The 19,907-nt window shown below is 41.1% G+C and overlaps 1 protein-coding gene across 1 annotated transcript in view; it reads right to left on the minus strand.

The window, feature by feature from the left end:
- Positions 1 to 15,935, minus strand: part of RUNX1 (RUNX family transcription factor 1) — a 158,027-nt gene extending 142,092 nt beyond the window's left edge. Inside the window, exon 1 of the mRNA XM_035017655.1 lies at positions 15,258 to 15,935. The gene's annotated coding sequence lies outside the window, so the exon portion shown is untranslated. The remainder of the gene's footprint in view (positions 1 to 15,257) is intronic.
- Between the last annotated feature and the right edge of the window lie 3,972 nt (positions 15,936 to 19,907).

The following is a 19,907-nucleotide window of genomic DNA, read 5'->3' on the forward strand; positions in this document are numbered from 1 at the left end:
AAGTTTTGAGGGCTTTTGTTATGCAGGCAACCTTGCATTTCATACATGCAGAGCGCAAATTTATGGTCTCTAAAGTTGACATTTTGATTAAAAGGAGCAATTCATAAACCATGTGTTATATAATATTCACCATAAAAAGACCCAGTGTTACCAAGAAGAGATTGAGACATGAAATGCCTCTACATACTATATGTGATTTTTTTCTAAATAGTCTCATGCCAGTTATGTCTCTGGGAGAACTAAAGGTATTATATTTTTCTTCTTTCACTGAGGAGTGATCAAGATAAAAAGTAAGTGAATCCTCTCTCAGAACTTAATATTTGACTCTACCATTCCAGATTCTAATTTAGAAGTAAGTTAGTTCTCATTAATATGAAAAATTGGAGTGATTTTCTCCTCCCTTAAGCTTGGATAAGTTCTTAGTCACATCTTGTTCAAAGTCCAATGCAGACAAATTTTATTTTTCTAGTTCCTCTCCCTTTTCTTCCTGCTCTGCATTTGCCCTTCTTCTTTTTTTCCTATATGTGGAGATCTTTCTGACCTGCCAAATGTCACATCTGCCAAAATGCTGAATACACATTGTTTAAAAATAAGTGTGGATTCAACAAATGGTACTGGAAGAACTGGACATCCACATGCAAAAAAATGCATCTAGACACAGACCTTCTACTCTTCACAACAATGACCTCAAAATGGATCCTAGAGCTAAGTGTAAAATGTGAAACTATAAAACTCCTAGAATATGACATAGTAAAAAACCTAGATGATCTTGGGTCTGACATGACTTTTTAGATTACAACACCAAAGGCATGATTCATGAAAGAAATAACTGATACATTAAGCTTTATTAAAATTATAACTTAAAGACCATGTCAAGAAAATGAAAAGACAGGCTACAGACTGGAAGAAAATATTTGCGAAAGTTATATCTGATAAAGTACTGTGATCCAAAATATACAAAGAACTTTTAAAACTCAACAACACACAGATAACCTGTTTATTAAATTAAAATATGGGCCAATGACCTTAACTGACCTGAACTGACACCTCCCCAAGGAAAATATACAGATGACAAATAAATATATGAAAAAAATGTTCCATATCATATATCATCAGGGAAATGTAAATTAAAACAACAATGAGATATCACTAGACACCTTAAGCTACATTGCTTAACACTGACAATGCCAAATGCTGACAAGGATGTGGAGCAACAGGAACTTTCATTCATTACTGGTGGCCATGCAAGATGGTATAACCAGTTTGGAAGACAGTTTGGCAGTTTCTTACAGAGCTAAACATACTCTTAACATATGATCCAGCAATCACACTCAGTATTTACCAAAGGAGTTAAAAACTTAAGTCTACACAAAAACCTGCACATGGACAAATGTTTATAGCAGCTTTACTCATAATTACCAAAACTTAAAAGCAACCAAGATACCCTTCAGTAGGTGAATGGATAAATAAGCTGTGGCTTGTCCAGATAATGGAGTATAATTTAGTGCTAAAAAGAAGTGAGCTATCAAATAATGAAAAGATGTGGAGAAAACTTAAATACATATTACTAAGTGATGTGAATCTGAAAAGGCTACATATTGTATAATTTCAATTATATGACATTCTGGAAAAGGCAAAACTATGGAGACAGAATAAAGATCAGTGCTTGTCAGGGTTTGGGGACGGAAAGGAGGGATGAATAGGTGGAGCATGGAAGATCTTTAGGGTAGTGAAAATACTCTTTATGATGTCATGTCATATACCTTTGTACAAACCCATAGAATGTACAACACCAAGAGTGAACCATAATGTACACTGTGGCTTTTGGGTGATTATGATGTGTCAGTGTAGGCCCATCAATGGTAGCAAATTGTAGCAAATGTACCACCCTGGTAGAGGATGTTGAAAATGTAGGAGGTTATGCATGTGTGCTGGCAGGAAGTATGTGGGAAATCTTAGTACCTTCCCCTCAATTTTTCTGTGAACCTAAAACTGCCCTAAGAAAGTGAAGTCTTAATTTAAAAGGTAATTATAAAACTAATAATAAGTAAAAAAAAGTTTGGAAAGTTGGCTTTTTATTAAATTCTTTATAACAAATGCCATTCTCTTTCTTCGCAACACATTTTTGTGCTTGATGTTATCATTTGTCATAATCCATCATTATGTCTTTGCTACACATGGAGTAGCAAAAAGGAATAACTTTCTGATAACTTTTAGTCAAATAGGGTCCTGAGAATATTCTGACAGTAAAGTATAATCTTGGTTTTACTGATTATCTGGCAAATGTTGAGACCAAAGGGACTTAAGTCTTCTACTGGCAACTACCATTCTAAGGGAAACTCATATTTATCACTGTTTTTCTAGACTCAGTTTATATAATGGTGCATTTCATATTATAAAAGTCTTCACAAAGGTTTTGTAGATGAAATTTACAAATTGGATGATTAATCATTGAGAATACTGCCTGCATCCGTGTTTGCTACTTTTTAAAAAACAAGTAAGTGATTAATACAACTTTCTCTATCAGAGAATCCTAATGGATCATATGATGGGTTTTCTAGGAAAAAAACTTGTAAAACAAATTTATCTCAAGGAACAAAAAAGTTCAAGAAAGAAAATTTAATATTCTCTAGGCTCAACAGATACACTTCTTATTCTACAGCTGCTTCTGTAGACAACAAAAAATGAACAAATATGATTGTTTCAGAATAGAAACGGCTACTTCTCTTGTATAACTGACTGTTGATGGCATTAGTTTGCTTCTATCTTGAATATATGACTTTTTCTACTGCTAAAATAGACTGAATTCTTCCATTGGAGAAGAACATAATGGTCATGTGTGATATATAACAGGGGTACCCATTCATGGCAGAAAACACATAAGAGAGAATTGGCCCTGGCAAGCCAAAGTACATCTGTTTTGCCAGAATGAAAGAAGAAACTTGAGACCTTAAACAAACATCAGCACTTGGGCCCTAGGGTCCAGCCTCCCAGGAAGGTATGGAACATGAGCACCAAGAATACTTTCCCCAAGATAAGGGCTAACTAGAGACTCCCTAAGACTTTCTACCCAGGGAGCATCTACACTTAACTGTAAAAATAATAGCCTGTGGAAGCATGTATTAATGGGGTTGCTAGACCCCAGCCAGCTTCAGCGTGGGTGGTTAGGAAAACTTTGGAACATTTCAAATTCTGGGATCTTTGTATTACTTTGTTTCCACGTTTCTTTTCTTTCTCTCAGACAAGACCTTTCAGGTTTGCCCAAGAATTGTGCAATATATAACCAAATATGCTTCTCCCCTTCATATTTTCTTTTGTTTTTAAATAAAGAGAAATCCATAACCATAGCTCATTTAATGATCTGCAATGAAGAGACAAGAGTGTTTCAACCTTATAATTTTCTGGATTCTTTTCAGTGTCCAAAAAAAAAAAAAAAAAAAGGTGTTAGCTTCTTCCAGAACACAGTCAACTCCTACTGCCTGTTTTATACATCTGATGGGTAGCATGCATTGGGAAATAATGCCAGAAAGTGGCTGAGAATCTTGTGGAATGGAAGAAATTGGATGTAGGAACATCAATGACTTACAAGGCACTTAATAATGGAAACTTCCACACAAGCCACAGTCCAGAATTCTTGGACTGTAAGGAAAGGGGTTGCTTAGGGTCTATGCTTAGTAAGTATTTGTTGTGTGTTTTATATTAGTCATCAAAATTCAGAATTTCTCAATGCAAGTTCTAAACACATAGACAATAATAAATGGCACTAAAAGGAATAATTATCCTCATGATTCTAAATAATCAGTTCTGTGATAACACAACGACCATGTTCATATATATCTACACACACACACACACACACACACACACACACACACACACCCTCTAACCCAGATAAAGATTAAAGAGAACAGTTTGCTTCCAATCTGTTTCTAAGTCCTGAATCAAAGACGAGGGAAGAAATGAGATCAACTGCATTTAGTTTTGTTCTAGGGAGAGAGAGATCCTGTGAGCTTTTCGGAAACCTCACCTTTAGTCAGACCCATTTAGCCTTGAACTGCTCTCCTTTTCAAGTGAAGTGAGATGATGCTTTTCCTGCAACTTTTATGAGGAAGTATAGGAATTTTCTGGTGCCTTTAAAAGAGTGATAATTAGTAGGCATCTTTTTCACTGGGCTTGGAAAATGCTGATTTGTGCTTCTGGCTCCTCCAAAATATATCTTTACTTTTCAACTTGAAATAAAAAAAACTGCAAACCTAGTTTGCCTTCTTGATGAGAGCAATGACCCAACACTATTCAAACAGCAGAACAGAGAGCTGGAAATGTCTGATCCTGTCACAGCCATGGAAGGATGACTGTGGCTCCCAGATGTCAAGAGTATGAAATGGTCCTTCCTTGGGTCCCTATATTCTAAAAGTCTTGGCTGAGAGTTCTTCTGTCCCTTTCTTTAATCATCTGATCAGTGTATCCTTCTGACAAGGCTTAATCCAGAAATGTGACAATGTCTATGTTCACTCTAGTATCCAGAAGTCAGTCTGGCTCTCTTTGTGCCTCCAGGGGTCTGAGGCAAGAGTGACAGTTTGCTCAAGAATGCATTCCTCTGCCTCTACAGGAGCAAGTCTGCTCATGGAACCCTGGTCTTAACAAATAAGGTGGGAGAGAAACATCACTGAATTGGGAGTTGAAACCTACTTTCTCCTCCTGGCTTTGCCACTAACTAGGAGTGAGACATGGGGCAGTTTCCTCCTTGGGACTCAGTTTCCACGCCTTTAAAATGAAGGCTATCCAATGATATCCATGAACTGGGACAGTGCACCATCACCCACTACACTTTTCTCTCTCGGTAAAGTCTTATGCGTGGATTGTTTTGTACCCCCACCTGTTTCAGAATAAGGGAAATAAGTAAACAACATAGTTGGCACTCTCTGAGGGAGAAAGCTGTGGAGGGTGTGTGTGGTGGAAGAAGAGGGAGCTGCTGGTTTCCTGTTGATGCTGACCAAGTCTCCCTTCCCTTTTCATCCCAGAATTTTTGGCTTCCCTCTTCCTATAGCTATTCCTGGGGCTCTTCCTAAATATTCTACAGGAATAGCTATCTACTTTTCCATATAGGTTCAGACTTATGTCCAATTCCACACAGCCTGAGCAAGGTATCTGATATTACTACACAGAAGAGTCTGAATATGAGACACAAAGACCTAACCACACTTAAGTTCAAAGAAACACACTTTACTTTGTGATTCTTAACATAATCTACCAATCAGTCTTTCAAAACTCTTGTCTTTTCATGTATGACATGTTAAGACTTTTACTAAAGAACTCTCTTAAATGTCAGCCCAGATAGTCTGCAGAAAATGTTTCAGCTCTATTTATCCACATTCTTTTTGAGGGTCATTTTACTAAAGCCAGATATCTGAAAGATGAATGTATGGGATTTAATTTCTTAATGGTATGAAAGGCTGATAACGGTTTTATTGTTTGATGTTTAGCTATAGATGATGATTTCTTTTTCTTTTCTTTTCTTTTTTTTTTTTTTTAAGTTTGGAGGATTGTTTAATGAGAGACATACGCAGCAAGTAAAAGCTTGCTAGCTTACTTCATCTTGGTAACACAGAAAACTCCTTAAATTGTGGATTTTCTTTCAGAGGGCATTCTGAACCATGCAAAATATGGTCTGATTCCTCAAAGAAAATTAGAAAACAAGGAAGAAAAAGGACCTTTAAATTTTATGAGCTCCTCATTCCTCCCCTACCCTCCAATCTCTGCAACCTAATCCAGGATTAAATGAATGGGATTCAAACACCAGAGATGTTATGGTGGTGGAATGTTTAGAAGTCATTCCCTTGAGGTGCCCACCTATGCTGGGGTCGGCTACTGTATTCCTGGGGATAGAACATGGAAGCAGGTCCTAGTGCCAGTTCAATTATTGGGCTAGGTGACCTTCTGTAGGTTATTTACATTGCAATTTTCCAAGATACACAAGACTGTATCTTTGAACTTGCTCTAATGCACTCAAAGAAAAATGTCATATTCATTTATGTATACACTGATACTTGTGTCTGGAAAGAATGTATACAAATGTGGTTGTGCAGATATTCTCACCGTATTGGAGCGCTGTGCAGGTTCCATAGTCACTTGACAATCACTCACCAAATGCCTCAAGGAACGCATGGCTTTCTTCACTCTGCCCCAAGTTCAGGTAAGTGTCCATTATTGCTCTGAGAGCTACTCTTGATTGTCCTTAATTGATATTTCCATTAGTCTGGTGAATATAATTGGTATTAAATGACAGGATTGGCCACAAATTGAGTATGAGGCATCCTCTGCATCCACATGGGAGGGTGAGCAGGGTTTTTAAGGCAGAGTGGTGAGGACAATTAGCAGGGTTAATGGACCCTTTCCAGTGGTGAGACGGCATCAGATGCCCCTCTGTTGCTTGCACTCAGTGTGTGCTTAAGTCTGTGCTTATTCTCAAGGAGGATTAGCAAATCACACTGGTTTTGAACCCCAGAGGCTCTCTTCATCAGTGGCACAACTTTGTGCTGCTGAGTGAGAGAGCAAGTGGGCTGAAAACCTCGGATCGGGTTGAAGGAGAGTTTCCTCCTCTTCCCCCAGCCAGACAGCCATGTCAGGTGCGAACCCTGAAGTTTTATAAAGCTCTATCAGCTGCTCCTCTGAACTGGTTCAGAGCCCCAAGTAACTCTGTCAGCTTTTAACCCACTTGCCTTTCACTTATCTTGGCATATTGGATATCTCCAAGTAATTGGGATATATGGGAAGCATGCATGGAAGACATCCACAGGGGACCATCAATCATGTCATCAAGATCAGTTTCTGAAGAAAACAACCACAAATGTTAGAGTGAAAATAGACTAATTTCAGTCTGACTGTTCTACTGTTCTTGGTTTTATGACCATGTTTTTCACACTGGGTGGAAAAATACAAAGAACTGCCCTGGAACTAAAAACAGAAAAGAAGCTGTTTTGAGGAACATTTTTCCCCCTTGACTTCTCTGCTGTATTTCCCAGATGTACCCCATGCCGGCTCCAACAAGAACCGCACAATGGACGTTAGGCCCATTCCAGCACACAACACCCCAAATGTGCATTCTTAAAGCATAAAAAGCATCTTTAATATCTTCCTGGCAAAGTACTTCCCATGAATCACCAGTTTTCCAGGCCTTACACCAAAGAGAGACAAAAGGACCAACTAATCAAAATCTATTTTACTTACTGCAAAGGAGAGATATGATTACAGAAAGCCAATGCAGTTATGAGGAGAGAACACAGAACCATATCCCAGTGTTGGTTCAATGATCAGACCACATGGTCTTCCACACATTATTTATATTGGGGCGTTCTCACTTCTCAAAACAGGCTCAGAGATTTATAAGGTGGTGCCTTTGGGCTTGTTCTAAATCACTGAAGAAAAAATTAACATATTGATTTTACCTGTACATTGACAACTGGGTCTGGTAAAACTGGGGGGAGCAGATGTCCAACCCTTCCAAGTCCATTGTATACACTTGTGATTGAGCCATGTGTTTTCACTTATAGTTACTTGATAGGGATGGTGGTGGTAGAGGCTGTGGGAGATTTGCCTAAATAGAACATTTGCTTATGTGATAATATCCTTTCTCTTTTCCCCAAATCTCTTTTCTTTCCTTTTTAACTAAAATAGGAAGAAAGGAGATTTAGGGAATCATATCATGTACTTCCTACAGCCCCCAGCAATTTTCTTACTCTTTGAGAATCTCAACTTTAGTGAATAAAGAAAGTTTCCCTGAATCACATAGTAATTGGGGGTAAAATGGGGCGGACTCAGATCGTGTAACACTTCGCCCTTGAACAATTGGTCTGGATTGGTTAATATGTAGATGCATAGGCATGCCAGCACATGAAGTATGTGGTTAAATGTCATATTGTTTTGGGTGTTGGGCCTAATATGAGTGTTTCCTCTAGCATGAAAGTCATCTGGCAAAGTTGATCCTCACAGTTTAAGCAAATGATATGGAGGCAGAAGAGGGGCTGACATCTCCTCTCAGATCAGAAGGTATATGTTGCACTGGAAACATTAGAATTGGAGACAGATGGGTCTTATTTGTGTGATTAGAGAATACACTAACTATCACAACCATGTTATGGCCATAAATAAAAAAAGTTATTTTATTTTCAGTGATGCTAGTGGCTAAGTGAGCATTTTGAGAATAAATCTATAACTCAAATATCTTCTTTGGCTAGTGTTCATTAATCAGCTAATAACCGACTATATTAGCAATGTAATAGGTAGTTTGAGTGGTAACACTTCCACTCTCAAATGAATTGTTTAATGGATGGCTTCAGACTTATTTGGGAACTGTTACATCAGAGCATGACTTATGGAGCTTGACAAACGATGCATTGTATTTGAGCATAATCTATTGTTTCCAATGTTACTTTCTAAATGACCATTTTGATATGTAAGATTAATAATGAGTACAGTTAAATAAATTATTTCATTGAGAACAGGCATGCCAATATAGGTATTATCAAGACATGTAATTTGCCAAAAATATGTTTGTTGAGCATCTGTTACATGCCAGCCATACATTGGCAAATATCTATTATTCATAGACACTAGTTGTAATACATGTATAATCTATATATTTTCAGGTGGATATAATTACATAAAATACACACAAAAAAACATTCTTCAGTTTTTCTTTTTCAAAAACCAATTCCATAACCTCACAGATGTATACAGGTCCATTTCTCTGTGATTAAACACATGCTCAGGCTTGCCTAATGGGTATGTAAGCCACCTTCCCTAGACCTTGCTGCCTACCTCCTTGACAGCAGATTTTCCTTACTCCACGTCTCTGCCAGATCCCCACCCCCAAGAGCACCCCTACCTTCCACCTCCACTTTCTTACCATCTCCTCACTTCTCAGCCCAGAAATCTGCTTTTTACTCCCACTGCTCTCCTGAAATTGCTTTCTCAAATGTCACTGGTGTCAACAGTTGCTGATTCAATTCTTCCCTTCTAGACTTCTCTGCAATGCCCTCGACAGCACCCTCATTGAAGTGTTCTCTACCCTTAGTGCCTCCTTGACTCAGCAGCAGCCCACGACTTTCTGACAGTTCCTTCCATCTTCTGTGCTCTCACCTCCAGACAGAAGTATTCCTTAAGACTTTCTTTTCTCTGTGTGAACCCTTTCTTGTGGAGCTTAGGTATTTCCCTGGGCTTCAACCACTGTATCTATGAATGTGACTCTCAAAACTCTTCCTTCAGACCTGGCTTCACCTTAGACTCCAGTCCTACTTCCGCACTTGTTAGCTGGATGCCTAATTTCTTGATGAGCTTTGGAACTCAACGTATCCTCAAATGAAGTCATTGACTCCTCCCCAGTGACCTTCCCTTCCAGCTTTTCTGGTTTTGGACATGGCACCCTGTTCTCCCAGCCACCCATGTGATCTTAGATGTGGATTCTCTCTCTCAGGTGGTTATTAATTTTCTCAGTTCTACCCTCACCATATCTGGTGACATGTCCCCCCTCTTGGCTCATCCTGCCACCACCTCATTAAGCTCTTCATGAATTCTTTCTATGAACTTGTCTTCCTAACCCCAGTCTCTTCCCACTTTCCAATGTTATCATGTCTTGAAAGTTCTCTAGGCTGATGTTTCCAGAGAAATGATATCATTGTGACATTGCTTTCTTCAAAAATGCTCTACTGTGTTCTGACCCCTAAACTCATGTTCTTAGTCTTTGCTCTGCTCTTCCTCCAACATGTAATCGTGTCTTTCAAGCCCAATGGACTTAGTGATAGGTCCAAATAACACATGACTTTCCCCTCTCTGCCTCCTGTCTATGCTTCTCCAGCTGCTTAGAATACCCTTCTTTACATATCTCTGCCCTTGTCATGTCTCCAGGCCCAGCGCTGTTGTCAACTTCTCCTCAAAGCCTTCCCCTTCTGGTGATGCTCTGAAAATTAGAACAGGGCCTTGCCCTTTCCCATAGCTTGGTTTGATTAATACACTATAGGTACAAAGGTTGTAGGGGGTCTTATATCATATAGCAACATGTGGTTGACAAATCATCGTAGAAAGTGGCTGCTGAGAGCAGAGGTTTGTTTATGAAAGGGCCCAGCTCTGCAAGCTGAATATACAAGAGCCTCCCTGGCCAGGGTCATCTGGTGATGAGCAGACACAGAGTGGCGGTAATAAATGAGTTTGGGCTATGACATCCCAGCTGTCTCCAGACTCTCCCAGTCTTCTTGAAGGGACTGGTGATTCCTACAGGGAACTACAATGTGGGCATCACACACATAGAAGAGAAGAGGACAGCTTTTACCTTCAGATTCACCCATATGCACTGCACTCAATATTTCCCTGGTCTGTAATTGACTATTTCTCCTCACCTTGGCCAAGCCAGTGCATCCTCTAGAGACCAGCTCAAGGGCACCTCCTCCATGATGTTCCCTGAACTCATGCTCTCTCCTTTTTCTGACCACACATGGTGACACATCTGTTTCTCAATTGGCCTGATTACTGCAGTCCTGTATTTCAGGTGTGTTATCTCACCAAACAGATAAGGATATTTTTGAGTGGGAGACTGAATTTTATTCATTATGATAGTACCTAACATAGTCTTTTGCCCATAGCTGGGATTTAATCAATGTTAGTTGAAAAAATATTGAAGGACAAAGTCTCAGATTTTTTGGGCCACCATCACTCTCAGATGTCTTGTGTCCTATACAAACATGTGTCTATTTCTCAGCCTACTGCTCCGATTGATGAGTTTTCATAGGGCTTCTAGGTAGGACAGCTTTTAGAATAAAGACACACACCCACATGTGAGCTCTCACATGAATGACTAAATAATCTCAAACTCTATTATTTATATAAATCCAAGGAAATATGCTGACACTTCAGTTATTTCTGGGAAGTGGAAAGCCTAGTCATTATAGGGCAGTCTGTGTCTTATTTTTGTCATTTTCTCCCCTAGTATGTTCATAAAGACTGGAACCCACAGCTATTTCTCTGGCAGTATGAACACTTTCCACAGAAGCCCTATATATTGTGGTAAATAATACACAGCTCCTTCATTTTCTCCGCAGAGATCTTTATTTTTCTCCCTGCCTTCCTGTCAGAGGTCCATCCACAGTCTGAAGGGACTTCACAGTTGTGTTGCCCATAAACACACTCATGCTCAGCCCTTTCTTAGAAGTGTTTCCTCTGAGCTCTTCATAAAAATTCTTGTGGAGACTATGGCTCTTTGCTCATATTTGGAAGGTAATTGTCACACTGGGGTGTGTATGACAGGGAGCACTACAGACCTTGGAGCCTGGAGCTCTGTGGACATTTCACCTCCTTTGCTAACATCAAAGGCCTCTGCTCCAACATCCAGTAGGATCTTCTCGTGAGAGTTTTCACTTAGAGGCCGGAGGTAGCCCCATCATCTCTACTCCCACCCAGACGTTAACTGAAAAGAAGTCCTCTTTTGTTTCCCTTTTGAAACAAAGGTTGGTATTTTGACTTGAGATTTAGAATGGTTATCTATTGTAAAAATGCACTTCTTCATATAAATGGAAAGAGGCACCCCAGGCAAAGCCACAGCAATCAGACCTCTTCAATCGTGGCCTCAGACAGTGCTGATGTGGACCTTGTGTGACTTTGTGAGGCCAGCCAGAGGCCAAGTGCACCTGGGCTCCATCTCAACCTAGACTTTCATTTAATTCATGAGAACTCTCCGTGTGTTCTGCCACAAAATAGTAAGAAAAGTCTCTGTTCTAGATAGCAATAGGCTCTCATAGGAACATTTCTCTGAGGAGGTTCTAAGGACTCTATTTAACTTACCCGATGCCCAGACTCAACATGAAGGGGCCACAGTGCACAGACTTTCATTTTGGGTGTGAAGACGTGAAGAGGACTAAGGTGGCATCCCGGATTCACTGATTAGCACTTCCCTAACTGGGGAATGACCAACGACAAGGATGGGGCTACCAGGGCAGCTGGATTGTATAGATCAGGCCACTTCCAGTCTGACTCAATGGTGCAGAAACCAGGGAACATGCAGAATTTCCTACCTAGTGATGCCCATTTATTTATACATCACTTTCCTGCCCCATCCCCCCAAAACAACCACACTGGGCTTATCTGGAGATTTGGAAGACAGGAATGATGAGATATTTGTGATGCTTTAGTTAATTTGACATAAGAGGAACACATGAACTAAATGAAATACCCAAATCTTTTTTTGTGACACAACCAATGTCAGTCCAGTGATTCGTTTGAATATGCCTATTAGTCCACTTTTGAGGCTCACTGGAAGGTTTTACTAACGGCAGGGTTTAAGAACAGTAATCTCTGTCTTCTTGAATACATGCTTTCTAGCTGCTAAACTGTCAAGTGAATTTCCATCAACCATATCGTGGGTTTTTTTTTTTTTAAACATAATTTGCTATAATAAAAACAGAGATGTGACCTATGTGCCAATGAGACTGGATTGAATGCTTTGGCCAGGGAATGGTTAAGGGGACCTTTTGAAAATGTAACCCAATGGGACGAGGAAAAGAAAATTTTGCCCACCAGGTTGAGGTGCTCATTGATTCAGCTGAAAGCCATGAATGCAGCCCCAAGCCCAGAGATGACCACACCAAGGAGCAAAAGCCAATAAGACCTGTCTTAAGATTTTTAGCCTGTCACAGTCCTACACAAAATGGCAGGGGGAGGGAGAGCACCTCAATGCCATCATCCAGCTTTGTTTAGCCAACCAATAGCTAATGTTTATTGGTAATATCCCTTCTGGCAAGTATTGAGCTAGGTCCTGGGGGCACAAAGATGATTAAGTGTGAGGAATTACTTCAGGGAGCTTATAGTTTCACCAGGTGAGCCAAGTTATCCGTCCATCTGAACTAACTGGTCACCAGTGAACCACACAGGCATGTGGACATTTCACACTCCGAGAGAGAGACTCTGCTTAACTGACATCATAGGATCACAGAATTTTACAACTCTAAGGGACCTTAGACATCTTTTAGCAAATTGAGATAAAACTAAATGATTGTTGTAGTTCCTTATAAACTGCCTAGAGCTGAACAAACATTATTATCTGGTGTAAGGGTCTCGGTTTATGAAGGAGAAATCTGACACAAAGCTAAGTGATTGTCCAAGGTCTAATAGCCACGTCGTTACACATGTGTAATAGTTATAACTCACATTTTATGTTTTGTTTAGTATTCAAACCTAACATCTCATTTTTAAAACTACATTATAAATAACAGAGACATAGAAGTGATGGGGAAAAAACTGCACTGAGGAAATATTGAAATGCAATTTTGTTCTGCATACCTAAAGTATAAATAATGAGAATAGCCTAAAAGCAAAAAATAAATAAATTAATTAAAAATTCAAGCACTTGCAAGTATGAGATTAGCTAATCATTAATTACACAATGGTTTAGTTGTATTTTATAGACTATCTGTGGTAGGCAGGATCTTAAGACACTCTCGTCTCCCCAGGATTTCCCACCCTAATTCCTGCAGGTGTCTGTCTTTGTGCTAACTTCCAGCATGGTTCAGGGGAAGCACTAACATCCTGTAGAATCCCAGAGAATGTAATTAAAAGTTCGGTTTATAAATCCTTTACTGACATTTAGTAAATGATTACAGTAGTACACGCTGCTCGACTCTCTAACAGATCATGATGATGTTTGTTAGAAAGGACATTAGCAATTTGTCAACAGCCTCTGGAAATCAAGTGACGAGTTATTTATCTTTTCCAGTGTTGCCAAATGTTAGGTACCTCCTCCCAGGTGGGGATCCTCCGCCAACTCACCTCGCCACGGGGACAGTCTACACAGGTGGCTCTGATGTTTTGAAGACAAGCCACAGTGAATTCTACAAGTCAGCGAGTAGAGTGACAGCAATCCCGCCAAAAACAGTGGCCCTGTCACTAAATCTCTAGAAGCTACGTGGAATTTCTTTTGTGTCTTTCTAGGGGGTTAGAATTCTTTTGAACAAAAGAATTCTTATTTTTTAAAAAAAGGTGTGGAATTGGCTGCTCATCATGCTGGCTGACCGAGACTACAGCTACGGGTCATTCATATGTCATAACGCCTGGCATGGACCAGCGTCAGTATATAGTATCCAAAGGAAGGGATGTGAGGGCGATCTAGCTGTGACATCTGTCACCCCATTGATCGCCAGGGTTGATTCGGCTGATCTGGCTGGCTAGGCGGGTGTCCCCTTCCTCCCTCACCGCTCCATGTGCGTCCCTCCTGAAGCTGCGCGCTCGGTCGAAGAGGACGACCTTCCCCGATAGAGGAGGACCGTTCTTTGGTCAAGGGTATACGAGTAGCTGCACTCCCCTGCTAGAACCTCCAAACAAGCTCTCTCAAAGGAAGGAAAGTATTGTATGTTTGCAACTGCTTTATGGCTTCTAGGCTCTCTTGTTCAGAGTCCTCACCACTCTGGAGGGTTAAAAAAATAAGGTCCTCATTTTGTAGTAAAACAAACTGAGGTTTGGGAAGTGTAATATTTCCCAGGGGCCACATTCTCATTTCTAATCAGAGGTTCTGTTTACTGAACATCCAAGGTGTTGGGGTCAACAGGCATTATATACACTTTCTGTCACCTCATTTGTTCCTTATTAATTAAATCCTTATATCAGAATGTGGTCTTTTTTTTTTTTTTAAAGATTTTATTTATTTATTTATTTGAGAGAGAGAGAATGAGAGAGAGAGAGCACATGAGAGGGGGGAGGGTCAGAGGGAGAAGCAGACTCCCCACCGAGCAGGGAGCCCGATATGGGACTCGATCCTGGGACTCCAGGATCATGACCTGAGCCGAAGGCAGTCGCTTAACCAACTGAGCCACCCAGGCGCCCCAGAATGTGGTCTTTATATCTCATGTTTCAGATGAGAGGTTCGATGAAGTTACATAATTTGATCGAGTCACACAGGCTAGGACTGATCACACTGGGCTTAGATCCCAGGTCTCTCTGCTCAAGAGCATGTGATCTTCCTGCTGTAACCCAGCCACCCTCCCCACTAGAGTATAACGTTATTGCTATTTTCATTTTTAAAAATCTGAAAGACACAAAGCACTGACTTGAGGCAGGATCATCCTGAATCATGAGGCATCTTTGAGAACGGAAGCCAGGTTTAAGGATCATGGGGAAGAAGGATCTAAGGAGCCTAGACCCCTGGTGTCATGGTAAGGCTGCCCGGTCAGCCATGGGCCCCTTACGTCTGGAATTACAATGTGAAAGAAATAAACTTTTACCTTGTTGAAGTCACTACTTTTTTCTGGTCTCTGGATGCAATTTCTACCCGAGGGAGTACAGGAGAGCTGAATAAACCGTATTTATTGGCCTCTGGGAGAGACAAATGCAAAACTCAGTAAAGTATGGTTTGAATACGATTTGATCTAATAGAAAGAGAAACCCAGGGGGGAAGCATCTCAGACAAAGAACAAATGAATTCTGCTAAGAGGAGGGTATCCAGGGAGGCTTCTTACTCCTTGGATAAAGGGAGATAAGAAGTAGAAGAGAAAGTTCTGTAAGCAAAAGCCTGGAGACTGAGAAGCCAAGTTGAAGTAATGGCGAGTTCATTGCCACAAATGGCTTTGGTATATTCAGAAAGGATTCAACTGTAGTTTTTAGCAAAGCACTGGCCGCCAGTTGTGAATCTTGCTCCTATGCACCCAAATCTAAAGCAAATAGCAGGTTCTCATGTGTCGTTTGGGATACTGTCCACTGGCCCATTCAAGTTCCTTTCTTCAAACACATCACTTTGAGTGGCAGTATTTTAAGCTACAGAAGGAGGAGTTCACCATTATACACTTGGCTATATTTGTGTAGAGATGGTATTCAGAAGATTCAGTTCACATTTTTTTTTGGTCTGGGTTTCAAAAGGTGGCTTTGATTAAAGTGGGAGGAGAAGACAAGAGGAGAAATATCATTTATGTGGTATCCCTCCTGGGATGCTGTCATGGACGGGTGTTTGTGTTCCCCTAAATTCATATACTGAACCCCCAATATGAAAGTATAAGGAGATGGGTCGTTTGGGAAACAATTAGGTTTAGATGAGCTCAGGAGGGTGGGGTTCTTGTGATGGGATTAGTGCCAGTATAATAAGAGACCAGAAACCTGGCTCTCTCTCAGTCTTCACATGAAGATATGGCAAGAAGGCTGCTGTGAGCCAGAAAGACAGTTCTCACTAGAACCTGACCATACAGGCATCCCGATCTCAGACTTCCAGCCTCTAGGCCTGTGAGAAATAAATGTATGTTGTTTAGTCCCCGCACCCTCCCCAGTCTATGGTGCCTATATATTTTTAAATAGCAGCCTAAGCTGACTAGACAGATTGCATTTTGTACCTTACTACCTATGGCTGAGGGAATTCCCTGACAGGTGCATTCCAGAGGCCATGCTGGAGGGCAGGAGACTAAAGGAGCAGAATGCAGAAGGATGAAGGAACATGGTTTCGATACCAGTGGCTAATGAAACCTGGGAACTTCAGGACTGTTAAATTGCCAGTCATCAGGTGCCCACCTGGATTCTAGTAAGCCCAAATATTTGCAGGGTGAGGGGTGCTTAGAAGCCTGTATTTTATAATTTTTTAAAAAATATTTATTTATTTTAGAGAGAGAGAGAGTGTGAGCAGGGACGGGGCAGAGAGAGAGGGAGGCGTGGGGAGCCTGACACAGTGCTCCATCCCAGAACCCTGAGATCATGACCTGAGCTGAAATCGAGTCAGACACTTAACTGACTCAGCCACCCTGGCGCCCCAAGAAGCCTGTATTTTAAACAAGCTCCCCTGGGGTGCCTGGGTGGCTCAGTTGGTGGACCTGCCTTCGGCTCAGGTCATGGTCCCAGGGTCCTGGGATTGAGCCCCGCATCAGGCTCCCTGCTCAGTGGGGAGTCTGCTTCTCCTCTGCCTCTGCCCCCGCCCTGCTTGTGTTTCTCTCTCTTGCTCTCTTTCAAATAAATAAATAAAATCTAAAAAAATAAACAAATAAACAAGCTCCCCAGGTAGTTCTTATCCTTACCCAAGTTTGACAATGACTATTCTTGGGGTTGTGGGGATTAGATGAGACAAGATGAACAAATGCACAACATCGTATCTGGTACACTGGAAGTACCTAATAAATGGGAGCAATTATGTTTATTAATGGAGAACACTATGGTATCAGACTCTAATTTGCCCAGGGAAGCCAGGCAAGTACCCGAAGGGTCAAAAGGGAAGCGGCTTTGCTCTTTGTCAGACTCATCACTCTGGCCTCCAAGGAAGCTAGGAGGTTAGGCATACTGAATGTAACTGGCTTTGACTTAAATGGAGGCAAATTGCTGTGATGTGGTGCATATTCAGCAATAAAATAACAACCTGAAACCAGATGAAGGAGTAGTAGGTCATTTGCTTATCAGCAAAATCCCCGAAGACCCCCAGGCTTGAAGAAGGTGAATTTTGAAACATTGATGGAAATGCGTTAATGAGGATACAGAAGGGTGGTTGGATGGTGACCATCATGCCTGAAGCTCTGTTGAAAAATTATTGACAGCTATATTGCTTATTCCTGTAGTGGTCAGGAAATGAAATGCTTTCGTCTCATCAAGTAATTGCATTAAGGAGCTATTGGGAAGCTGTGGTAGCTTTTCTGGAACGGGCAAGAAGTCAACTGTACTCCAACCAGGTTAACTGTCAAGAGGAGTTTGGCTCAAATTTCTTTTAGTTCAAATAACCCATTTTCTCCCCTCATACATCTGCAAGCACACGTATAAAAATAAAGTCAACTAAGAGTCAAAACAAAACAGTACCTTTGTAATAAGCCCTGTGTTTCTGAAATAGAATTCAGCGAAAGAGGTATTTTTGTTTTTCATTTTTGGAGGGGGCAGGGTGTGAGTTTGGATACAGTCGGAAGGCCTGAAATAAGTAGCAACAGAGATGGCATGAGAAGGATCTCCAATGACCTATGATAGGAGGTCTGCACCCAGCCTTGACTGCTAGGAGGGTCGTTGCACACTCTGCTACAATCCAAGCAGAGAGAGACATGTTCTAGTTAAGGTGGTTGCCCTCAGCAACATTTTCCTGAAAACCTCAAGTCCAAAGAGTTTCTCATTTGAAAGATCCAACGGGAGGAAAATGATGAACACACAAAACAGTAATATAAATAGGCAAAAGGTCAGTTTTGATTGAAGTTGTCATTATGTGATCTCAAGCCCTTGGGTTTTCTAAAGGCTCCTTCTATGTCTACACACTCATAAAAACACAGCTACTGAGGGGAAACACAGTTACTCAGCCACTTTATCCACACGATGTCAAATTCTTGGCCAGTCCTGTTGGTCACCCAAGTGTCAACAGGGAGTGTTTTTTTACACTATGCACAAGACACAACTTGGTGAGTTTGTGTGTTCTTTTGCTAGGATGGGTGACTGCCTCTCTCACGGGCTGTGGTTCCAAGGCCGCTGACACTGAGCAAGGCGTGTCTGAGTCACTAGAACTTTGGCCTCGCTTTCCCGTATTCCTCGTCCTTATTGGCTCGCATCTCCACAGTCACATGCAGGGTGCATTACTACATTCTACATCAATCCTCCAAGTTTACAAAATTACTTCTACTTGTGAAATTAACTTGCTTTTCCCTCAGCTTTGAATTTTCCCATTAACCTTGATGTGAAGATGGGCTCAAAAATAAACAAATGCCTTCCAAGTGGCAGGACAGCAGATTCCAGAGGATGGCAGGGGCCACCAGGAAAGGCACCTGGATTGTGCTTGTTTGAAATAATGATGTCTACAAAAGGGAAGGTGACCACCAGAAAGAAGCACATACAAGCATCATGCATCTGAGCTTTGTGACAGTCTGCTCGCCCTGACTTCCAGCTTGGGTCACCTCCTCTGTGTCTCACAGCATCCAGGTGCCAAGTAAGGAGGAAAATGCTGACTTGGCCAACGTGGGTGTTGTAAGTGTTTGCTACTATTTGCTGACTGCTTTGAAGATGAAAAGTATTATGGGACACTAAGCGCAATAATTATCAATTATAAAACCTCACAAAACTCCCTGGAAAATTAGTGACAAATGGGAAGGAAATATTAATGTTTGTGACAGGAATCCAGGAGCCAGGGTGGCTTGTGAAATATGAAGAGTGTCCTCACCTCGGCAAGCCAGGAACTCACTTGTCTTTGGAGAGTCAATGCTTCCTTGAGTTAAATCAGTAATGTTGGGGGCAGGTGAGAAGGAAGCTTTCTTAGAAGCACTCATGGGACCCTGGGCTGAGCATGTCTGTGCTCCTCTTCCTTCCTGAGAGGAAGTGTGTCTGGAGCATGGTGCTGCCACACGGGTCCTATGAAAGGGACACCTCATTTGGGGTTTGGGCTGGGATTTCTCTTCATCCTTTCTCTATTATCTGGAAGTAATAGGGTAAGAGACCTTTGGGTTGTTCAGATATTCATACATTCTAGAATAGCCACTATTCATAACTCTCAGAATGAGGAATGCTTCCTTTGGCCATTTGATCATGTTTATAAATTTGAGCTTTCTCATCTCAGAAAACTTCAACCTTTTCTGGGTCATCTAGAGCCATCAGGCTGACGGTATATCTGACTGAGGGCACATGTCGTATGGACTGGTGACTATGTGGCTTCATCTGAGGGGTGCTGGGGCAGGACGTCTGTGCCATGATCAACTGTCTGTCATGGCGCCAATGGAAATTCATCCTACCATTGGTTTATCTGCTCAGGTTTCTCATCAGACGCATCCTTGAGAAGGATAATGGTGAAATAAAAATCCTCCCAATACATCTTTTTTGAAAGAGAAGAATTTGAGGTACTCATAGGAATTACGATGTATTTACCTCATATTAGGTAAGGAGTTTTCTAACAAGCTGATGTGTGGCTGTAATAGAAGGGACCTTCTTATTGAGGGAATGGATGACATTGG

The sequence above is a fragment of the Mirounga leonina genome, unplaced genomic scaffold (genome assembly GCF_011800145.1).
Source record: "Mirounga leonina isolate KUSES-001 unplaced genomic scaffold, KU_Mleo_1.0 Mir_172, whole genome shotgun sequence".
In the NCBI taxonomy this organism is placed as follows: domain Eukaryota; kingdom Metazoa; phylum Chordata; class Mammalia; order Carnivora; family Phocidae; genus Mirounga; species Mirounga leonina.